The sequence below is a fragment of the Stenella coeruleoalba genome, assembly GCF_951394435.1.
Source record: "Stenella coeruleoalba genome assembly, chromosome: 5".
NCBI classification, from domain to species: Eukaryota; Metazoa; Chordata; class Mammalia; order Artiodactyla; family Delphinidae; genus Stenella; species Stenella coeruleoalba.
Genome location: NC_137150.1, coordinates 50,210,442 through 50,232,915, shown reverse-complemented (window position 1 = coordinate 50,232,915; position 22,474 = coordinate 50,210,442). Strand labels below are relative to the sequence as shown.

General features: G+C 41.0%; 1 protein-coding gene across 3 annotated transcripts in view; it reads left to right on the top strand.

The window, feature by feature from the left end:
* Nucleotides 1-22,474, top strand: part of PLD1 (phospholipase D1) — a gene marked incomplete at its 5' end in the record, with an annotated part of 202,545 nt that overhangs the window by 41,784 nt on the left and 138,287 nt on the right. The window contains one exon of one of the 3 annotated variants that reach the window (XM_079923387.1): nt 8,211-8,779. The exons of the other annotated variants lie outside the window; for them this stretch is intronic. Of the gene's footprint in view, nt 1-8,210; nt 8,780-22,474 lie in introns of those variants that run through there. 3 annotated transcript variants of the gene reach the window in all.

Here is a 22,474-nt window from a genome sequence, read left to right as displayed (position 1 = left end):
CTTCCCTGATTAAAACCTTCTAGAGCCTTTCCATTATATTTAGGGGGAGGAAAACCTGTGCAATGGTTTACAAAGCCTCACATGATCAGACTTCCCTGTTCACTCCCTGACTTCATCCCCTTCTATTGCTCCTTCTTTCACAATACTCTGACTACATTGGCCTCAGGGCCTTTGCAATTTCTGTTTCTTCTGCCTGGAACCTTTTCCCCAGATAGTTACATGGCTTGTTACCTTACTTCATTCAGGTCTCTGCTTAAGTGTCGTCTCCTCAGAGAGGCCTTTTCTGACCACTCTATGTAAGGAGGGTGCCCTCCACCCCATTTCTCTCCATTCCCTTACTCTGCTTTGGTTTTCTTCTTAGCCTTTAGCATTATTTGGTTTGATATTTATTTGTTGATAGTCTATTTCCTCTAGTAGAATACGTACAAGCTCCCTGAGGACAGGGACTTTCTGCTTTGAATCATTAATGCTGTTAACAATGCTTGTCACATAGTAGGTGCTCAAAAAATATATGTTGAATGAATGACTATGGGCAAGTGAACCTTGCAGGCTTTATTTTCTTCATCTGAGAAGTGGGGGAAATCATGGTATCTACCTCATAGGGCAGATGTGAATGTCAAATAAGATACTGGGTATAATAAGACATTTGTGGCAATAGTGTTGGCTGTTATTGTAATTACTGTTCAATAATACAAATAATTTAAACCTCTTACAATCAACCAACAAATAGCTAATTAAGGTGGGTTTTGCCTGTTATATGCTTTTTACAGTGGTTGATTTCAGAGGTATAACTTGTGATCCAGTTATTGGTAACTTAGTTGGAGGAAACATATAAGTACATGAAAAGTTAAATGCCATAGACTATTTAAATAACCAATCGAGACAACAGTAGAAATGTTATCAGGCTTAAATAGTTGCCTAATGCATTGCTGATGGTGATTGCTCTAGGTATGAGAAATAAAAGCGTTTTTTTTTTAAACCAGGGTAGTATGAGGAGGCCTTGTGTAGCACGTGGATTTAGGCTACGCCTTGAAACACTGTGCACGATTTTAATCCTTTATTGGCCATGAGGTGGAAGGGCATCAAAGGTGGGACAGTGGCATAGAGACAAAGTGGGGGAAGAACTAGGGGAGTTGAAAAATGGAATGAATCAGTTTGGCTGGAGGGAGAGGTCTTGTGAGGAAGTTTGAGAGCAACGCAAAGAAAACAAGGTAAGAACGAAAGCAAGTGGCTTCAGGTGACAAGAAGCCCTTCCTTACTAGGAATGGGCAAGCAAGAAAGAAGTGCTTATGGGTAATTAGGAAAGAAGGTAACACATCACAGGCTTCCTGCTGCCAGGTTCACTCCCTTCTCCCGCACAGTGCAGGTGGCTCAGGGCATTACTCTCTGATGCACAGATAGTGGACAGGCATGCTGAGTCCATGTGTCCATGTGTCCAAGGAGAAGCAGACACAGGAGGGCACTGCTCTTCTGTCCCCTGGGCCTGGAAGCCAATTTTGAACTCTTTTCATCCACAGGAATTCTCACTCTACGTGGCTGTGACGAGAAGGCAAGGGACAATTTTCACTATGGCTTCTTACTTTAAAAAAAAGAAGGAAGAGAATAGAGAAACTTAGAAATTAAAGGCCAACCAATAAACATAATAATTTACATTTTAATATGCGTATTAAGAAATACTCAACTTTTTTTCGGAAGAACGTGAAAGCAGAATATGTCACCCTAAAATATGCTACTTTGGCATATTGATTATTTTGAATTAAAGTTACTTAAGAAACAGCCAGTGCAAGAAGGATACTCTCATCTCCTTTGTCTCCTTGAGAGCAGGAAATAACTCTCCCATGTGAAAGGGATCCTCCCTATACCAGGAGGGTAGAAGGCATCCTTATTGCCAGAGACAGGGAATTCAGGGCCAAGAAGGCTATATAAACAAATCTTGTTACTTCTTCATTAATTTGCTACCCCAAGCCCAAACCCGTATGTTTTGTCAATTTTTCACAAATTTATTGTTTCTTTTGTCTAAAAGGCATAAAAGCTGCCTGCTTCGGTCACTTCTTTGAATCTCATATTTTTACCGGCTCTCGTATGTACAAAATTAAATGTATATTTCTCCTGTTAATCTGTCTATGTCAATTTAATTATTAGAGCAGCCAAAGAACCTAAAGGGAAGAAGGGAAAAGTTTTCTTCCCCCACAAGGATATTAGGTGAGTCATGTATAGCCACATTCTCATTATCATGTAAAAGGAAACACACATTATATGAGAAGAGGCCACAGTAACCTGTGAACAGATCAGATGTTTGAAAAAAAATATCTAGCCAACCACGAGATAAAACTTGCTTTAATGATATAATTTTGTGTAAATTTGAAGCAATCTAAAAGAGTGTCCTTGTGTCCCTTCAGTTTTTTGTTATCAAGAAGTTAAAAAATAAATGTTACCTTTTGCTGCGTTAGAATAGATGTCAGAGCAATTTGTAGTAGTTAAGAAAATGACCCTGTAAGAGAATCAAAATAAAACAAAAAAGATAAAATATAGATATGAGCCATGACAGATGTGGCAGAACAGGGAATGGATGTGAAGACAATAAACCACGTTGTCGTTCACAGAGCCCTGGCAACACGGCTCTGACACATTAAATAATGAACGCCTGTCGGTGGGCACAGCCAGGAGAGAACAGAGAGCGCATTGTTTCAGCCTGTTTATCTAATTTCAAACTAATGGCTTAACTATAGGCTTCTGTTCTGATTACAGCCAAAGGAAAATCAAACAGTTGGAATACTGTAAGTCCTGTAATTCACCCCGTTTAAGAATCAGAACTAAATAAGAGAATTTTGAGCAAAGCATCCAAATAAATTGTTAGTCCTCCCTGCAAACGGAAGCCTGAAGAGAAGAAGGATCTACTCGTCAGGTTCTGCACTCACTCTTCTGTCCTCTCCTGATCAGGTTCTAGCTAATGTGATATGTGGGCTCGGCCGGTCGTCGTCGTCGCCTCTTCTGTGCTCAGGACTATGGCTCGGCTCCATAGAGGGGTGTGGGGGGGTGGCAGATGCCAGGTTCCACGCCTGGGACTGGCCCGGGGAGTGGTGTCTTCTCGGACAGCGGCTTCTCTGAGGTTTCAGGCAGGTTGGCGTCACCTGCCTTTTCCTACTCTGGGTCTTTGTGATGAGCTAGTGAGCTGATAACCTATGAAAGCACTTTGTTGACACAAATGAAGGGGTTCTGTGGTTGGTGGAGGAAAGAACACAAATCAGAAGTCCTGGGTTTGAATCCAGGTCATTCTCATACACTTTCTCCCCTTTTCTGTATTCCTTTATTTAAGTGTCTTCCTGTGTTTTTCTCCCCCCTCCCCTTAAATCAGATGTTCTTTGGTTTTTTGTGTGTGTGCATGGACCCCCTTTGGCATTCTAGTGACGCTAATGAATCCCTTTTCAGAATAATGTTTAATGCATTAAGTTAACTGCATAAATTTAAACGAATAAAATTAGAGGTTCTAGCTATTTTTGCCGTAAACATCTTTGCCGTAAAGCAGTCTCATTGCACAACTAATTGGTCGTAAGGCAATTTTGCCGTCAAAGATAAAATAACTAGGCGACAGTTTGGTTTCGACTACGTTATAGCAACTTGATAGAAAATACGGTGAAAAGAAAACTTACTGAAGTGTGAAATAAGAAAGTGTAAAGCCAGACTGTATACTATACCAGAAAATAGCATAACAGTTTGCAAATCCTTCGATGAGTACAGTCATCCCTCTATCCCGTCAGAGCAAGTTTACCAAACTATGACAAATATAAAAGAGGCAGCTAGTAATACATGACAGTCTAAGCATTAATTATCAGTTCTTTAGCTCATTTAGATACAACAGCTTGTTTTGTAATGCCATCTTTACCAAGTTTGTCACGCAGTATTAGAAGTTGGAGGCAAAGGAAGAATCAAGCTTCTCATCTCCTAGAAAGAAATTGGTTACATGATTCTTGATAAGTTTTATGAAAATGGTGAAAGTTTTTTGCTCTTTGATAGTGGAGAACATGATGTAGACAAAATTTTCGTATTTGGCATAGAAACTGGCTTAGATGATTTGGTGAAATATAAGGACTGTCATGGAACATATAAATGCGGTACAGATATGTACTACTTTACATATACGTTTATATACGTGACATAGATAAATAGCAGCATACCTTGTCTGTTCGGTTTACTTCCAGGGAAACCTGAAGAGCCTTACAGCAGACTGTTTTTTAAACCATGAAGAACTTATGTTCAACACGAGATCCTGAATCCTTAATGACTGACTTTGAGAAAGGACGTATCATTGCTTTCACTAAGAAGATATTTTAAAAATTTTGTTATTAGTTTTTCATGTTTTGTTATGTCCTTTTTAATGTCCCTATTTTAGTTTCATTATTTCATCTTTTACGGCAAAATTGTCTTATGGCCAATTAGCTATGCAGCAGAACTGCTTGCAGTAAAGATTCTTACAGCGAAAATATCAGACATGAAAATTAGTATGCATAGGGTTACCAAGGAAACCGATTAAACTGATATACAGTTATACCAAAAAAGTAATAATATAATAATATCCACCCCTTATTAACACACTACCTACCAAGAGCTAGTGGCAGATTTAATAACTACTGTAATTTTGGGGTAGTAATGAGTGGAAACGATACTTTGAGATACTTGCAATACTGTACTGTGATATGAAGATGTCTTTGATTTCTACTTGTGACAAGTCACAGTTACACCTAATTTTACCGTGAATTATTGCCTACATTTGTAATTGAAGGGGATGCTAAATTTCAGTTAAAGGTGAGTAAAAATTAAAACAAAAAATTTCCCGGGCTTCCCTGGTGGCGCAGTGGTTGAGAGTCCACCTGCCGATGCAGGGGACACGGGTTCATGCCCCGGTCCAGGAAGATCCCACATGCCACGGAGCGGCTGGGCCCGTGAGCCGTGGCCGCTGAGCCTGCGCATCTGGAGCCTGTGCTCCGCAACGCGAGAGGCCACAACAGTGAGAGGCCCGCGTACCGCAAAAAAAAAAAAAAAAAAAAAAAAATTTCCCTACCCATGTCCTGAATTCTCTCTGAAATCCTCAGATACCTCTTGCCTTGAAACTTCACCCTTTCCTCTTACGCTGTGTGCCCCACTGCTGCCCTCCAGCTGCTGTCACCCTAGATGTGTGCCTCCCGTCCATGCAGGGGACAGGAGCGCCAGACCTGTATCTCCTGCAGCCCACTGCACATCCACCCTGGACGACCCACAGGACTTTGCACTCGGCCTTGGTCTCCAAAAGCCAACTCCTCGGCTTGTCTATCCCACCCCTGCTCCTCCCGCCAGCCTGCTCTTCCTCCTGTGTTCCCTGTTCTGTTGGTAGCATTAACAACTTCCACGTGGCTCAGGCCCCAGACCTAGCTTGAGCAAGTAAGTGAGCGCTGCTGTGGCCAGGGTTACCGCCCTAGCCTCCTTGATAATGTTTATGGAAGTGTAGACTTGTACATTTTAAAGCGCTGGTCTGCCCTTTTCTTTACCTGCAACGTCTTCTAAATTCCTGCGTACCCTACAGGGCTTAGTTCCTTCTTACTTCTCTTTCCAACATGTACACACTGTGGTTTAAAATGTCTTGGTCATGTCTCTTTACCTCCATGATGTGACATCAGAGGACTCCCGCCTCCCTCACAAAGTTTTCTTCTGTTGGTCCCCCAGCCTCACCAAGCTCCCTATGATCCCTCCAGTGGCCCACTCCTCACTTCCCCCTTTTCCTTGGCAGACAGAGTGAGTGCCTTCTGCCTGGGGATTCCTTACCTGCCTCATGGCCTCCAGGTCTCAGTTCTGCGGCTGCTTGGCTGGACAGCCTTTCCCAGCCTGTGCCGTTATGAGGACTGTCCATAGAGCAGTTCTTGTCCAACCAACTCCTGCTCCCTTGCATTTGAGCAGTGTCTGGCAGGGTTTCACCAGTGGTGTGCACCCGGGAGGACAGCATTATCAAAGTATGTGGTTAGCGGCGCTGACTTCAGAGCCAAATGACCTGGGTTCTAATCCCAGCTCCGCCACTAGCTGTTGGCAAGATACCCTTTAGATGCCTCATTTTTCTCATCTGTGAAACTGGCATAATTATGGATTTGTGTGATATAAATGAATTAATCTCCTGAAGCCCTTTAGAACCATGCCTGGCTTATACTGAGAGCTTAAATATCAGCTATTGTTATTAGTTTTAGTTTCAGTAATGTGGCTTGGGCTCGTTTAAAAGTCACATCTTACTATACTTTTATTTTTGCTGGAGTTTTATTAAAGACTGTTGTGTAATTCGAAACCCAATATTTAACTCTTCTTCATCTCCATTGAGGTTGATATCAGAACGTTGATTTTAGCAGAAATAATTTATGTGAGACAAAAGGAAATACTTTTTGAAAGAAAGGTAGGAGGACTCCTGGGGATACAGCCTCTTAACAGAATGATGGAGACACGGTCCCACCAGCAGTTAGCTAGTTGAGTTGGGGATTTATCCATGGTTCTTCCATTTCAGAGATTATGTTGATCTCACAGGAATTTTTCTTGCAGCCCTTTGGGTAGAAGAGAGATCAATATTATTTATCAGAGGATTTCTCTGGGAATGCATATCATCATATATGCTTGCAAACCAATCCACATAAAAAGATGGTTTTGAATGTAATTACTTTTTTTTTGCATGAGTGTTTTCATATCCTCTATAAATATTGTGCTCTGAGGGAAGAAACTTTTCATGATTCCTACCACACATTGTGACATTAATGTGCTCTTATAACTGATCCTTTTCTTCCCTTTTTCTTTCAACATTGAAGCAGTATTTCCCCTGAGGTTTAACTGTTTCAGCCTTTTCTACGTTTTGCCACCAGGTGGGGCACTGGCTCCTTTATAAGGCACGGGCCAGGGCTTGAGGCTGGTTTTCTCACTGAGGTGGCTGTCTTGCCCCGTCATTCTGAAGTGACCCCTGGAGAAGCTATTCAGCCCTGACCCTGGGAGTGCGTAGAAGAGGCCAGCAGGGTGAGTGTTAGATCTGAGGGAGTTTCAGGGCTTTTCATGCCTGATCTTGTTGAGCTAATATGCTAATGACTTCTGTTTCATAGGTTTTGAGTAACTTGAATTTTACCGGAAATACATGTAAATCTACTTGGCGACAAGTGAATCAAGTTTTCCTCGGAATACTTTTTGTTTGTTTGTTTGTTTGTTTTTTGCGGTACGCGGGCCTCTCACTGTTGTGGCCTCTCCCGTTGCGGAGCACAGGCTCCAGACGCGCAGGGCTCAGCGGCCATGGCTTACGGGCCTAGCCACTCCGCGGCATGTGGGATCTTCCCAGACCGGGGCACGAACCCGTGTCCCCCGCATCGGCAGGCGGACTCTCAACCACTGCGCCACCAGGGAAGCCCCTTCCTCGGAATATTTGGTCCCATCTTTATGGCTCAGAAGAAACATTAAATTTGGTAACCTTGACCATTATGTTAAATAGGTCTTATTTAAATAAGATAGAAATCATGGAAACAAGAATTAAAACTGCTCTTGGCATTGAAAATTAGAGGAAGATTGTGTATAACTGTGAACACTTCATGTTAAAAAGCAGCGCATGGATTTTTATTTTTTTTTTTTATTTTTTTTTTGCGGTACGCGGGCCTCTCACTGTTGTGGCCTCTCCCGCTGCGGAGCACAGGCTCCGGACGCGCAGGCTCAGCGGCCATGGCTCACGGGCCCAGCCGCTCCGCGGCATGTGGGATCCTCCCGGACCGGGACACGAACCCCTGTCCCCTGCATCGGCAGGCGGACTCTCAACCACTGCACCACCAGGGAAGCCCGGATTTTTATTCTTAAGTGATGTACTGGAACATTATTTTTTTAAGATATAAATGCTTTAAATTATCAATTACGTTTTTCTAGAATGAAAAATAAATTTCTTACTTTGAAACCATTGTGAGTCATAAGTCCCAGTTTAAACTATAAAAAACTACAAAACCACCAAAAAACTTTTTTATTTTATAATATAACCTAACTGTAGATGGTGAATTTGAATTATGAGTGATTTTCACAGTTACAGACACTAAGTTAGAAGTTAGAAAATGCTTTCATAAGTTTTCCTCTTGAACCTAATTTTTTAGACTTTAGTGATTAATGAGGTTTTATGCTTATTTAATGTATTTTAAAAATCTAGAAATAGTGGTAGTATGTGCCTTTGGTTCTCAGAAGCAATAACTTCATGTGGTCCCTCTTAGGCAATGTGAAATTGTAGTGCTATATGTTCCATCACCACCACCACCAATTTAGGCAACAATATAAAACTCATTTCATGGCACTAGTGGAGGGCAGACTGTATTCCTCTTGTTTAAAATGAATGAGTCACTTTAATACAGCATCTGAGGGGCAAGAAGGGAATGAGAGTGCTCTTTGTTTCAGCTGGTGTGTTACAGTTTTCTTGGGTAGCAAGTACAAAAATGAAGCCTGAAGCCTTAGCTCATTCTGTATGTGAGTTTTATTTCTCACAGCAGCCCAGTATCTATTTAACATATGGGAGTGGTTTCAAGTTCATTACTAAAGCTTATAGGCTAAAGTGCTTTGTGGGCTTGGCTATGACTTAAGTGGCCTTTGGGGAGTAGGCCAAAAACGGGGCTTGGGAACACACTGCTTTCCCTGTGTCTGTGGATTCTCGGGGTAGTCAGTTATTTTTTCCCCTGTCGGCTATCAGCTGCTTTGGAGATTAGTTTCATAGTAAGGATTCTTTCTTTCAAGCAATATGAAGCGACTACTTTCACAGGGGCACCAGGTTAGTAAATAAGGTTTTGAACTTTCTGCTGCATGTGTCAGATTTTCTTTCTGTCCTCCCGGGGCGATGACATGACAGTCAGCATAGCATTTGTGCTGTTGCTGCGTTCTTTTAGAAAATAATGTGAGTTCGTCGATCCTACGGAGGTCTGGGGGTTATGGTTCTCCTTGTAATGTATGCATTGCTGGACAATATTAAATGCAGGTGGAAGCCAAGAAGAAATGACATTTATGTGTTGGATGTGCAGTCTAGAGGTTTGTACCTGTTCATATGCATTTTCAATTCCTTTTTCAGAATTCCTTTCTTTGTGTCTTCCCATTATATTTTCTAGGAATAACTGTGATTTTATACAAGGTTGATTTTACTTTATGGAACACGAGACAGCAGTGTGTAGTGCCCCAGCCAGTGGTGTCGTCCTTCACACCCTGTGCGTGCTTGCCTGATGCATTGTTTTCTCTGGGGCCTACCGCTTATAGTTACAAGGAACCAGAATATGATTTTAATTTTCTTTTTGAAAAGTCTGACATTTTCCTAGAATGCCTCAGAAAATACCTGCATAGCAGTTGACGTGGGCAGAGTGTAGGTGGATCAAGCTGGACTGAATCCCTTCCTTAGTGATCACTGTTTTTATTCTTAAGTGATTCCTCTAGGAATAAATATGACTGTCGAAACGGAGTGTGCCTTGTAAGACAATGAAAGGATCGCTAACAGTATTGAAATGAAATTAAGTCAATAGAGTGAAGTATCAAGAGAATATCTTCCTTAACTTCATTAACTTAGACATCTAGAGAGCGATATTACCTTTGTTTACTTGTCACCAAAGCAATCCAGCATGAAGTTGTTTCACAAGAGTACGTAGTTTGATTTGATGGTGTTTTCAAGTTTGCGACACTTTATGAAATATATTGGCTTTTATGTTGCTTTATGTATGCTTTAGTTTGAGGTAAGCGCTGGTGGTTTTTTTTTTAAATAAATTTATTTGTTTGTTTTTGGCTGCATTGGGGTCTTTGTTGCTGTGCATGGGCCTTCTCTAGTTGCGGTGCATGGGCTTCTCATTGCGGTGGCTTCTCTTGTTGTGGATCACGGGCTCTAGGCGCGTGGGCTTCAGTAGTTGTGGCTCGCAGGCTCCGTAGTCGTGGTTCACGGGCTGTAGAGCACAGGCTCAGTATTTGTGACGCACGGGCTTAGTTGCTCCGCGGCATGTGGGATCTTCCCAGACCAGGGCTCGAACCTGTGTCCCCTGCGCTGGCAGGCGGATTCTTAACCACTGTGCCACCAGGGAAGTCCCAGTATGGGTGTTTTAAAATATGCTAATATGCTTCTGTTATTGCCATTTGAGTCTCCTCTTTTTTCCCCCGCTGGGAAATACAGTGTTTCAGAAAGGGTCTGTTCTCTCAGGTTCTCCTGTGTTTAAAAATATAAAATTGAGGGAGAAGGGAGACAGAAGTAGGTACTTAAAGAAATCTTTGAGGTGATTTGCTAAAGTTTAAAGATCCCAGTCTTATCTCTGCTGAGGCTGAAGTTGCAAAGTTATGGCTGCATGCTATCTCAGGATTGCAAAGTTGACTGTACTTTATCCCCCTCAAGACACAGTCGTACAGCTGTATTATTACCCCTGCCTCTGCAGATATTTTCTTCAACAGTAAATCCAAAAAAAAGAGAGCAGAGATTGCTATGACTTGCTTAATATATGCTAGTACTGCATATGTGGTCTTATTAATTATTAAATGCTATTAACTTAAAATTTTAAAGAAGACTTCTGTAAATCTGATTGTAGCTCCTCAATGATTTAAAGGACTGTGTTAAGACATTTTACTTGTTGATTACCTGTTTGCTCTTAGCTCACCTAAAGCTCAGTTAGGTCTGGTAGGTCTCAGTTTCTGTGTTCCCAAGTGCTTCGCAGCCTTTTCTTCTACAGATGATAACAGAACAGTACTGATTAGAAACAGAAATAAACAATGTGGCAAAGGCTAGAGTAAGAGGGGAAACTCCTTGAAAACCAGATTTTAGGGTTTTTCCAAAGGATATTCATTACAATAAGCTTCCTCCAAACATGAGGGGAAAAAAAAAGACTGTACAATAGAGTGCTCAAAATCTGTAATTTGGGATGGAGGCAAATCTTATTCCTGATTCCAGGCTTGGCACACACATTGCAGTTTTGTTCTCATCTTGCCAGACTGGTTTAGTTTTGTGACATCTCTGCTTTTTGGCTAAAATCAAGTAGAGACGGACATTTTTCCCGTTCCATATCAGGTTAAGCTTTGAGCCGATTAATTTTTATCCAACATGCTTTCTTGTTAACAGTCAAAAGTACCCTTGATGCCTCATAAATCTCAGATGGTTATGAACGTAGTTGATGATCCATTATTTCAACATGCATTGGCCCACACTCGAAACATCAGGAAGGTTAAATGTCAGTAGAAGGTAAGGACTTAGAGGAAAGAAATGAATAACCGGGAGGAATCATGATGTCAGGAGTGGGTTTTCTGACTGCTGAACCTTTATGATAAATGTTCACCTGTTGTCTGGTTGCATTCACACCCCAGATCACTCTCATTTCCTGCCCACAGTCTTCATCTTCGAGGTGCCTGTTTGGGGAGCTGTCGGTTCTTGATTTGCAGTTTCTGGCCTTGTCAGTCATCTTGTACAGCCACCTCTGCCTTTTTCATGCCTGACCCGCTGAGTTCTTGCTCCTAACCCTGCTCACTGAAGGTGCCGATGTGCAAGGGTCTTGTGTTTACGTATCAGAAAGTGGGGCAGAAAGCAAGGGAGACTGTGATGCCGCCCACCGCAGAAATGAACTATTTTAATAATGACAGTGCATACTAACTTCCCAGAGGGATTGCAAAGGCTGAGGACAGATTCTACTCCCAGGGCTGATCTGACCATAGACTTCCCCAGTTCCTTGGTTCCTTCTGAAGAAGCCAATTTAAGTTTGCCCTTCTGGCATTTCTGGGGTTGAAGGTATTAGTACCTGTGGCAGGAGTAGTAGAGGGAGTGGTAATAGTAATAATAACAACTAACACGCAAAAAGCATTTCCTAAAGGCAGTCTCTGGTCTAAGCCTCTCATGTAATCCTCACAACAACCCTAAGGGGTCAATTGTCTTTATTATCCCCATTTTACAGTTGATGAAACTGTCCCAGGGAAGTTACATAATTTGTCCCAAGTCATAGCAGCCAGTCAGCAGTAATAGTATTGTGCCTCAGAGGGGTGTTGTGGTGGGGAGAAAATGGTACGAGGAGTTGATGTCTTTGGGAAATATAATCCAGTCTTTATTATTAATGAGAAGCAACCATGTAAATACTGATATCTGTGCTGCGCTTGCTACTCAAAGATGCTTCTGTTGACCCACTGTCAAGCAGTAAGGCATGTCCTTTGTGTCCTTTTCCTACTGGGTGTTGGTGTGGGTGAGCTTGTACTCTGCTTTCTCACATGTTCTGCTGGGGACCAGTGGCAAGAACCAGTGACCAGTGTGGCAGGATGTAGAGCTTACTCGTGGTCAGTAACTGAGATCAGTGGGGACCAGTCCACGTGGCAAATAAGCCCACAGTTGAAAACTGTCTTTTAACTACACAAGCTAATCTTGGAACTTTTGAGACTTTTTAAGGCTAAAATGATAAAACCGCTAAGGCTCGAACTTGGACCTTTTGATTGTTTAGCTTTAATCTGGCCTGTATGAGTGTCCTCTTCCTTCCTGCCCAGTATGATTTCCTGCTGATAATCAAAGCTCTGATTATTTTGTCAGTCCTGAAGGCTTTCTGAGGCTTAGTGGAGAACCAGGAATATGAGACATGTATTTCCTTTAAAAACATAAATGTACATTTGAAAATGTGGGGCAGATAACTTACTCTAGATTGGGCCAAAACTTAAACATGTGACAAATTAGGTTGGAACCTTTAAAAATATGTAAAAATACAGTCCATAGGTTAAGGAGTTATATTTTAAAAAAAGAAAGAAAGAAAGAAATCAAACGGTTTTATTATTTGGATGGGGAAGCACTTTCTCTTCCTAAAACCAATAGAGGAAATCACAAAAGGAATAGGGCAATAGATTGGAATTTTCCAGGTAGGAGTGCAAAAGCTTTAACTACAGAAATACTCATTGAAGTGTTATTTATTGTCATGAAAAGTTGGAAATAATCAAAATATACAATAAAAGAAAACTGCATAATGGATCATTATGCAACTACTACAGTTTTACTTAAGAAAAACTGTAATTGGAGGAAATGGTGATGATAGATATTTAAGATAAAACACTGGATAGTAAGCTATTTGTGCATCACGTACTTGGTTATGTTTAAAATATACCTGTCCTGGGGCTTCCCTGGTGGTGCAGTGGTTAAAAATCTGCCTGCCAATGCAGGGGACGTGGGTTCAAACCTTGGTCCGGGAAGATCGCACATGCCGCGGAGCAACAAAGCCCGTGTGCCACAACTCCTGAGCCTGAGAGCCACAACTACTGAGCCCACGTGCCTAGAGCCCGTGCTCCGCAACAAGAGAAGCCACTGCGATGAGAAGCCCGTGCACGGCGAAGAAGAGTAGCCCCCACTCGCTGCAACTAGAGAAAGCCCGTGCACAGCAACAAAGACCCAACGTAGCCAAAAATAAATAAAATAAATAAATAAAAATAAAATAAAATATACCTGTCTCTGTATGTGTTATGCTTAGGGAGAGAACAGAATGGATGATCACCTTAAGTTAATTGGGATTTAGGGATTATTTTAAAGGTGGGAATTTCTGGCAGTTTTAATTTTCTCCTTATACTTTTCTGCATATTAATATTTAAAAACATGATTCTCTTATATTTGAAAACATAAAAACTATTCATGGAGAGAGAAAAATAAAAGCAAGATATACAAAAATTTAATAGTAAGTTAACATCACCCATAATCTATTTAAGGTGGTAACTCTAAGAATGCTTTTAATTTCCTCAGATAGTTTGTAAACTTAAGGTTTCCTTTAAGAAGAATTTATTATTTTTATAATAATTAAAATAGATTCGGAGTGACAGGTTAGTGTTGAGGAAGATCAGTCTTTATAAAGGAGAGGATATTTTTACTTTGGAGAGCAATTATTTTGCTGCATTTTTGCATTATTTTAGGAAAGTGCCTTTTGATTTTTAGGCACCAGGTTTAAAATCTTAATCAGACATTATAGCTGATTAAATTATAAGATATATAGTTTATTTAATAAGGGATGTGGGAAGATGCTCACTTAAATACTTGAAACAACAATCCAGGAAAGACACTTTCATGGATTTCCAGTGTGTCCAGATGTTTTGATAACTCTTCATTGGTCCAAGGGCAGTTGCTGATGTTTAGAATGGGACAAGTCAACATAGTGAGACGGTCCTTGGAAGATATGATTTGACTGGAATAATGAAGGTGGAAGAGAACCTTGGAGTAGTTGACTTCCTTCTTCCTCCTCCTCCTTTTACAGATGAGGTCCCCAAAGCCCAGAATGATTGAGTCGCCAAGGTCACAAGGTTCTAGTTGACTTGACTGGAGTCTTTTGGGGCCTTTTGAGGTCTTTTGATTCCCCTATTGCTGCTGGTTTTAATATTTCATTCTGTCCACTTACAAACATTTTAGTAATGAGGAATGAAATTATTTTTCCATTTTTCCTGGGTTGGTAAAAATCAGAAGCTAATACCATTCAGCACTTACCTGATGACATTGGAGAAAGAAGCTGACGGCTCATTATGGCTTCCAAGGAAAACTTACCAGCTTCACAGGCGTGGTCTTTATTCTCATCATTGTTGTTTGAACATTTTGTTCTTGGGTAAAGGCTTACTTAACGCACATCTGGTTTCCATGTTTGTTCTGAAAGACAGCAGCCACAAGAAGTGACTAGAGATCACTGGATACTGAACCCTGGGAATTATTTTTAATTTTTTTGCGGTACGCGGGCCTCTCACTGTTGTGGCCTCTCCCATTGCAGAGCACAAGCTCTGGAAGCGCAGGCAAGGGAATTATTTTTTAACAACTTTATTGTTATTGTATAATTTACACATCACAAAGTTAACCCCTTCAAAGCGTACAATTCTGTATTCTTTAGCGTATTTACAGAGTTGTGTAACCATCACCATAATCTAATTTTAGAACATTTTTGGTACCCCCTAAAGGAGACCTTGTACCCACCCTCCCTACTCTCCTCTCTTCCTTACCCAGCCCTAGGCAACCACTGTTCTAACTTCCTGCCTCTAGATTTGCCCATTCTGAACATTGAGTGAAATCATACACTGGATGAGAAAGCTAGAAATTTTAATTTGATGCTCAAAGACCACTTAGGCGAACATGACCTGGTTACTCTGTGGGCCCTTTCTTCTCAACAGTGTCTTGAACTGTGAGATTGAGACCAAATGAACTCAGTGTTGTCACCTATTTACTAGATTAAGTGGCTTATTTTTGTTTTCTGGAGTCCCTGTATTCAAGATTCAAATAAAAAATATTCAGTATTCAAATTTTAAAAATATATGGGTACATATCCATTAATATGAGATTATTGTAGGCTGTGCTGCAAAATTGTTAGGTTAGACCACAGCTTATTAGATGGGACCTTGAGTGACTTACTTGACTTTTCTAAGACTCAATTTCCTTATCTGTAAAACGAGGATCATAATACTAGTACTTACCTTTTAGGGTTCTAATGAGTATTAAATGAAATAATGTATATATAACACCTCCCACAGTGCCTGATGCATGAGTGTTAAGTGAATGTTACCTATTGTTATTAGTGTCATTTATAATAAACTGTAGGAGTTATTTTATTTCATTCTTTCTGACTTCATCTATCTACTACTGAGGATTTGAGTTGGCTTGCAAGAATATTTACATACCATTACACACACACACACACACACACACACACACACACAGAGGAATAAAACAAAAGCAGGGATGATAAAGTTAGCAGAAGGACAGTATCAGAGGAAATAATAACAGTAGTAATGAGAGCTAACATTTATATAGCGGGTTATGAATGGACATTTCTTCAGTGTCCTTCCTAGTGAGCTGAGGGAATATTGCCAGATCAGAAATGGGCAGAGACACTGAAATGAAGCCCCAGGCTGGGACCTGGGAGGGACCTTGGTGCTCTCTGGTCCACCTTCATACCCCGTGCCTGAGACAGAGCCAGAGATGACAGCTTGGTGTTGGAACTCACAGTGTGAAGGTGAGTTCACCATCTCACAACATGGATGGTCACTATTTATTAAGCACTTACCATGAGCTAAGCTAGAATTAGAACCCAAAGTGAATCCAAAACTATATAATTATGAAGTAAACTTGTCTAGTCCAGGCAACCAGTTTCTCTATAAATAGTTCCTTTTTAAAGAATGGCCTTATATACATTAAACTGAAGTGTACACTCTCGTAGGCACCCCCCTTTCCCATTCACATAGTACCTTCTACTCAGAGAGATTTAGATAACATTTGCAACATGGACAACGTAGTTGAATCACAAAGTTCATAGTAAACGTAATACCAGTGTTCATAAATGTTGATAAGAAGACACAGTCCAAAGTTACGCTTCTCTTTTAATCTGGCATCTTAGCAGTTTTTCATAGAGTACGGATAAAGGTTATTTCCTAAAGCATGGATAGAGGGTTAATTTAAGAAGGAGTATGTAACTGGCGCAAGAAGGGAGCTGGCCTACATCTGAAGGAAAGAATGTGGATCTCAGCAAGGCTTTGCTGTCATTTGTAAAACTGGTCTGCCCCTTAAATGGAATCATTTGGGGCCGAACAAAAACATTCTACATGGAGTAGGTCAGGCGCTGGTACTTCCTCTCGCCGCCTCAGTTCGAATCTGTCAGTCTTCATCCAAACCTCATCTTTACCTCCCATGTGAATGGCTACAATATTAGACACCCCAGTGAATCCGTCCCCTCCTCCCTTCACTTTCTGCCAGTTTCATGGTTTTGTGCTAGCTTTTCCCTAGACGGTAGAGCCCTAGCTCGTGGAGGCCAAGGGGGCCACCTCTGCTCAGAGTGGTCCCCTGAGGTCTGGCCTGGGTTTGGAGGAGGAAGACGCAGGCGTGGTGTTCTAAAGCTGAAGTGGACACAGGGTGCAGCCTCTGAGACCAAAAAGGAGGCTCTTCTGGCAAGTGCTGACACGGCACCGTCCAGGCGCTGACGGAGCACTTCCTGTTTTCGGAAGCTCTCCATTCACCAGGGCTCTTTCACTCCTAGAGAGCTCAAAGTGTTAGAAAGTTCTCCTTTATGCTGATGTGACATGGGCCCATCTAGAATATCCATCCCTGTGTTGCAGCTCTGTCCGCTGGAACCACAGAGGAAACATCTACTTACACCCACAGGTCTTGATACGTTCAAAAGCCTTCTCATTTTTGTGCAGCCTAATAATTCCAGCTTATTTCAACCATTCCTCGTAATATCATGTTTTTCAGACTTCTCCAGCCTGGTCCCTATTCTCTGAGTATCCGTGGTTTGCCTTTGTTTTTCTGTGGCCCTCAGACCGCATACCATTCTCCAAGTGTAGTCTGACCAGCAGCTGGGATTATCGGCTGCTTTGCTGGGTACTGCTCTTCTGATGATGTATCCTAAGAGTGCATCGGTTCTTAAAAAATAATGTTAACATGTGCCATTTTGGGGGGACAGTCACTCTTTTCAAGGCAACGTGCCAAAGTGCCTTATATATGTGATGTTATTTACTCTTCACAGCAGTACTGAGGTCAGTATTACTACTGTATTTCCTTGATTCTAAGACACTGTTAATGGCAAGATACACCATCAATTAAATTTCAGCTTTTCAGGGAGAAGTAGAGGAAGGAAAATGCCATCATATTAAACGGAGACATAAAACGCAATAGTCCTGCCCGTTTCAGAAAAGTTAAAATGCGTGTTGGGGGTAGGGGGACAGAAAGCACATCTTAGAATCAAGGAAATATATCTTCATTCTGCAGATACGGAGCCCAAGCTTAAGGATTTGAGTGACTTGCTACGGTCTGTAGAAGGGAGAACCGGTTCAGACCCAGCTCTGCTGACTTCGGTGTATGCTCCCACCATTCTTGCTACTCCCTCCTAAGGAGGCCTAAAGTGAAGTTGGTTCATCCCAAATCCCTGGGGCTTTTTCACAAAACGGCTGCCCATCCGGGTCATCCCAGCCTGCACTTGCGAGTGTTTAAACCTAAAGGCAGATGTCTGCATTTGTTCTCGGCAGTGAACTGCTTTCCATACGTCCGTACTTTTAGAGTGTGGTTACCAGATCAAAGCCTATAAGTCTTTTGTGGCTCTGCAAACATATTACTAAATTGTGCCCCAAAGTGGTGTATTCATTAACAGTGCCACCAGCTATGAGGTTGGTTTAGCACAGTTGTAGCTGGTTTTCAATATAGTCCATCACTGGCCTCATTGAGAATGGGAATTTGGGTCTGTTGTGGGAAACTTATGTGTATATTTGATTCTCTCGTGGGACTCCTCAGGCCCCTGAGCCCCCATCGTAGGCTGACTCAGGCCCCTTCAGTGCTTCTTTGTAGTTAATATGTGCCTTCCTGTTTCCATGGCCTCTGGACTTAACTCTGAGTCAGAATCCTTGGGGGCCGCACAGCCCTAAACTTTGCTGTCTTCCTGCTTGCTCTCTGGCTCTGAGCATACCCAAGTCCTCCCCTTGCCTTTATTGTAATACCCTGGGTTATTTGATGCAGCCTGTAGAAAATCTCTGAATCCCAAGGACGATTTATGATGGTAACAGAATTAATGGGTTGAGAATTAAAAGCGGTTCTTGTTTTAGATGCATTGTGGTGAAAACAAGCCTTCTAGGAGATATCTGGACGATTAATTAGCAAGAAATCCATTCTGATTGTTCTAGTTCTCCCTAGGGAGGACGTAGAAAGTGTCAAGAATATATAGTTGAAGGCTTTAAGGAGAAGAACCTGCCTAATAGATTTCAAATGGCTAAAAGGATAGAAATGAAGAAGAGAATGGATTTCCACCTGTGTGCAGGGCAGTCTCTTAGCTCTGGGAAGCACAGAATTGTGACTGGAAAAGAATGTAATTTATTTTTTATTTTAAAAGTGGGAATAAAGAAAAAGGTCAACTGTACGTCTCACTTCCCACTAAGATAACTTTTACTTATATGCATAGCTTTTATATGTGGAGTTATTGGGGTTTTATAACTCCGTTTAAATGGGTAAGAAATAGTGAGCAAAAATTAAGTCCTTCAGTTGCTTCTTTAGATTCTGCTTCATAGCACAACATAACTCGTATCTCTTGTGAGAGGACAGTTGCTGTCCTGCACTTCTTGGCTAAAAATGTAGGCCATTTTCTGACTAGAAATGTAGGTATGTGATTTAAAAAGAAAACCATAAACCATATTGAAATAGCTCAAAGTTAAATCAAGTTTACACTCAAATTTAAGTTGACTTCAGTGTTGGGTTCAAAAAATGTGTTAACATTCAAAAGGATAAAGTTGCCTTGTTAAGAAGTGACTCCTGGATTGTGAACGAAGTTGGTGATGTACAAGTCTTGAGCTTATCAGTCCATAACACAGCTCTACCCTTCACCTCATGAGAGATTCAGTATTTGCCAAAGACTTAATGTATTTTTATTTGCTACGTGCTTCTGAAGACACAGGTTTGGAGATTTTAGAAGGCGTGGAACTATAGTTACACTCCCTATAGATTCAGCCATTGTCTCTATCATCAACTCCCTAGGCATCTTTATAGGTCCTTTATAAATATCTGTGGGCCATTATCTAGGTGAATTAAGGTCCTGACACAGCCATAGCAAGCTGGTTTTGTTCTCCCCGACTATAACATTTCTGCTGTATTTTACTTCTCAGAGCTTCTTTCCTCCTGTCATATAACGTGTGTCATGTTGGAGCTAGTCTAAACCAGTGCCTTTCAAACTGAGATGTCTCTGAATCACCCAGGTATCTTGTTAAAACACAGATTCTGTTTCTGGGATACGGCTAAGATTCTGCATTCCCAGAAAGTTTCAGGGTGATGTCTATGGTCAACGGACCACCTTTTGAGTAACAAGGATCCCAAGGTTTTTACAGTCAATACTCCCAGGAAGACAGGTGATGGGAAAAAGCAAGCAATAAAACAAACATTAAATTGGAGGAGCCTCATATGTTCATTAATGACTGCGATTACTTTGGCCGGTGCCCCGTTGAGTTCAGAGGGGCAGTAGTGCATAAGTGCACATTGATTAAGAGCTCTGGGCCCTGCAGTCCTCTGTCTGCCACTCAGCAGTGGAGTCACATGGGCACATTACTAATCTCTCTAAACCTCAGTTTCTGAATTCGTGACATGCAGATAATATGAAAATCTACTTCATAGGGTTATTGTGATGATTAAATGATATAATGCATATGAAGTACTTACTTAATAAGTGCTTGCTAAATGTTATCTATTCGTAGTGATAATTCAGAAAGCATTTCTTGAACATCTACCATATGCCTGGCATGTAGGTGTGTAAAAATTCAAAGACAACTCTTTAATTTCAACAGAGATTGAATTGGGTTTTTTGGGAGTCCCCAAAGTTGAGATTAGATCTAAAACTGGCTCTGAGGCCAGTACTCTTCCTGCCTAATTCTGTGCCTAATTCACTGGCTGTTTCTTATGTTGGATAACCATATTAAAGCTAACCTGGTTTCAGACAATTTTAAGTAAGTGAAACCCGTGTGCTGAGTCACAGTGGATTCAACATGTTTTAACTTAAAACCAGAAGAGAGTTATGTTTGGTTCCTTGGGTTTGAGCGAGTTATCTCTGAGGATAAAGACTGAAGGATAGGTTTTTGTTTTGTTTTGTATCAGCCGGATTGTTTTGCTTGGTTAGGTGAAACTGAGATCAGAGACTGGGCATAGTTAATTTCTATTCCGGTGGATCATATTCTGCGCATACACCTGCCTTCCACTTTGGTATCTACCTTCTGAAGTGATTTCAAAAGGATTCTGCCTTTGCACGAACTAACTTGTTTCTCTAAGAGACTAAAAAAATACACCCTGCTTCTTTCCCAACAAGCACCCAGCACACACGCATGTGTGCTTATGAGGTGCCGGGTATTGCCACTTTTCATCCATCTTTTGTACCTTTCTTTCGAACCCTGTCTTGAAAAGGAAATCATCACTGACCCAGAATTTGTCTTTTCTTTATCTAATTGTTTCTCTAGATGTTGAGACTTGCATGTTTTTTCTGAGCTTATAATAGTTCTCTTTGTGATACATACTTTTGTAATTTCTTAGCAAGATACTCGTTTGGCAGAAACTTCCCAATGAGACCGTTGTGTTTGTGGAAACATAATAATCTCACTGAGCAGAGTCTTCTGGTAGTGAAAACAGTGGAATTAAAGCAATATTCAAGGTGGGAATTGACAGATTGCTTTCTCTAAGTGTTTTGACGATGTCTTTTCTTCCCCTGGTCTTTTTGGTTTAAGTAGTAGTTTGTCTATTTTTGTTATATGTAACAGAAATAAATGTAAAAATGACTTTGCTGCTTGTTATTCCTCTATAGGATCAAGAAAAATTACCTGCTCTTCCTTTGAGTATCGATATATTTTTTTGAGTATTGATATCTGTTGATCGATATAGTAAGCAACTATATCAACAGTAAGCAACTCTGCTTACTATTCCTATGTCTTGTCAGATTTTTTAAAAAGTAGCTTCATTGGGATATAATTTACAAACCATAATTTTCACCCCTTTAAAGTGTACAATTTAAAAGTTTTTAATATTCACAGTGTCGTTTTTGTAGGTTCTTACCAGTATATTTTTCTTTTCTCTTTCTACTGTGTGTGTCAACCCCCCTCCATATTACCATACTTTTAATGAATTTGGTTAGTACTGACAGTTTGGGGCAGATATATGTACAGTAACAAGGAACTTTTAGAAACTACTAACTTAAGGTACTTCCTGATTACTTTGTGGCTTTTTATTAACTTTATATTAGTGCTGTTTTAACGATGAATTGATCATCTGTGAACTATGCCCATGCGTCATTAGGCATAGCCTGTTTCTCATCCCTCCTATCCTTCCTTCCCCTAACCCTCACCCTCCACGCACATCCAGTTTAGCTTGTTTACCTTAAATATTACATTGTTTCTCAAATGTGGCAGAACTGAACTCTGATGGTTCCACGAAGGCATTACTTTATGTACCTGAGACTCATCTGGAAATCATTGTTGTCTGCAGTAACTTTATAAAGAGAGCAGAGCCAGTATTCCATTTAACCCAGTATCTTTTTTATTTGGGAAACCACCATTGGTTATCTGGGTAATAAAAAAAATAACCATCGAAAGTGATGTCACTTATCCTACAAAATCCCATTTTGGGCAGCCCCAAATTATTGTCATTGAATACTTTTTAGCTGCAGGCCTCCAGCATCGAGAGTGGGGAGTGAGAGGTGGTGGATGAGGACTTTGAGATAAAGTCTAAATGCCTTAACATCACCTGCCCTTAACCCTATGCCCAGCTACACTGCACCTTTTTTCATTTCCTCAAACCTGCCATGGTTATGGAGATAAAATATAGTGGCTAGACTGAAGAGATATTTAGAATTTGACAGGACTTATTAATTGGTTGGATGTAGAGAGTTAGGGAAAGAGAATTGCTGAGGATGAGTTCCAGGATTCAGTTTATGCAGCTGGAGAGATGATGTTCCCAATTCATGCAGGAAGGAAACACAGGACAAGGAGATGTTTTGGGATTTGGAAGATGATGAATTCTATTTTGAGA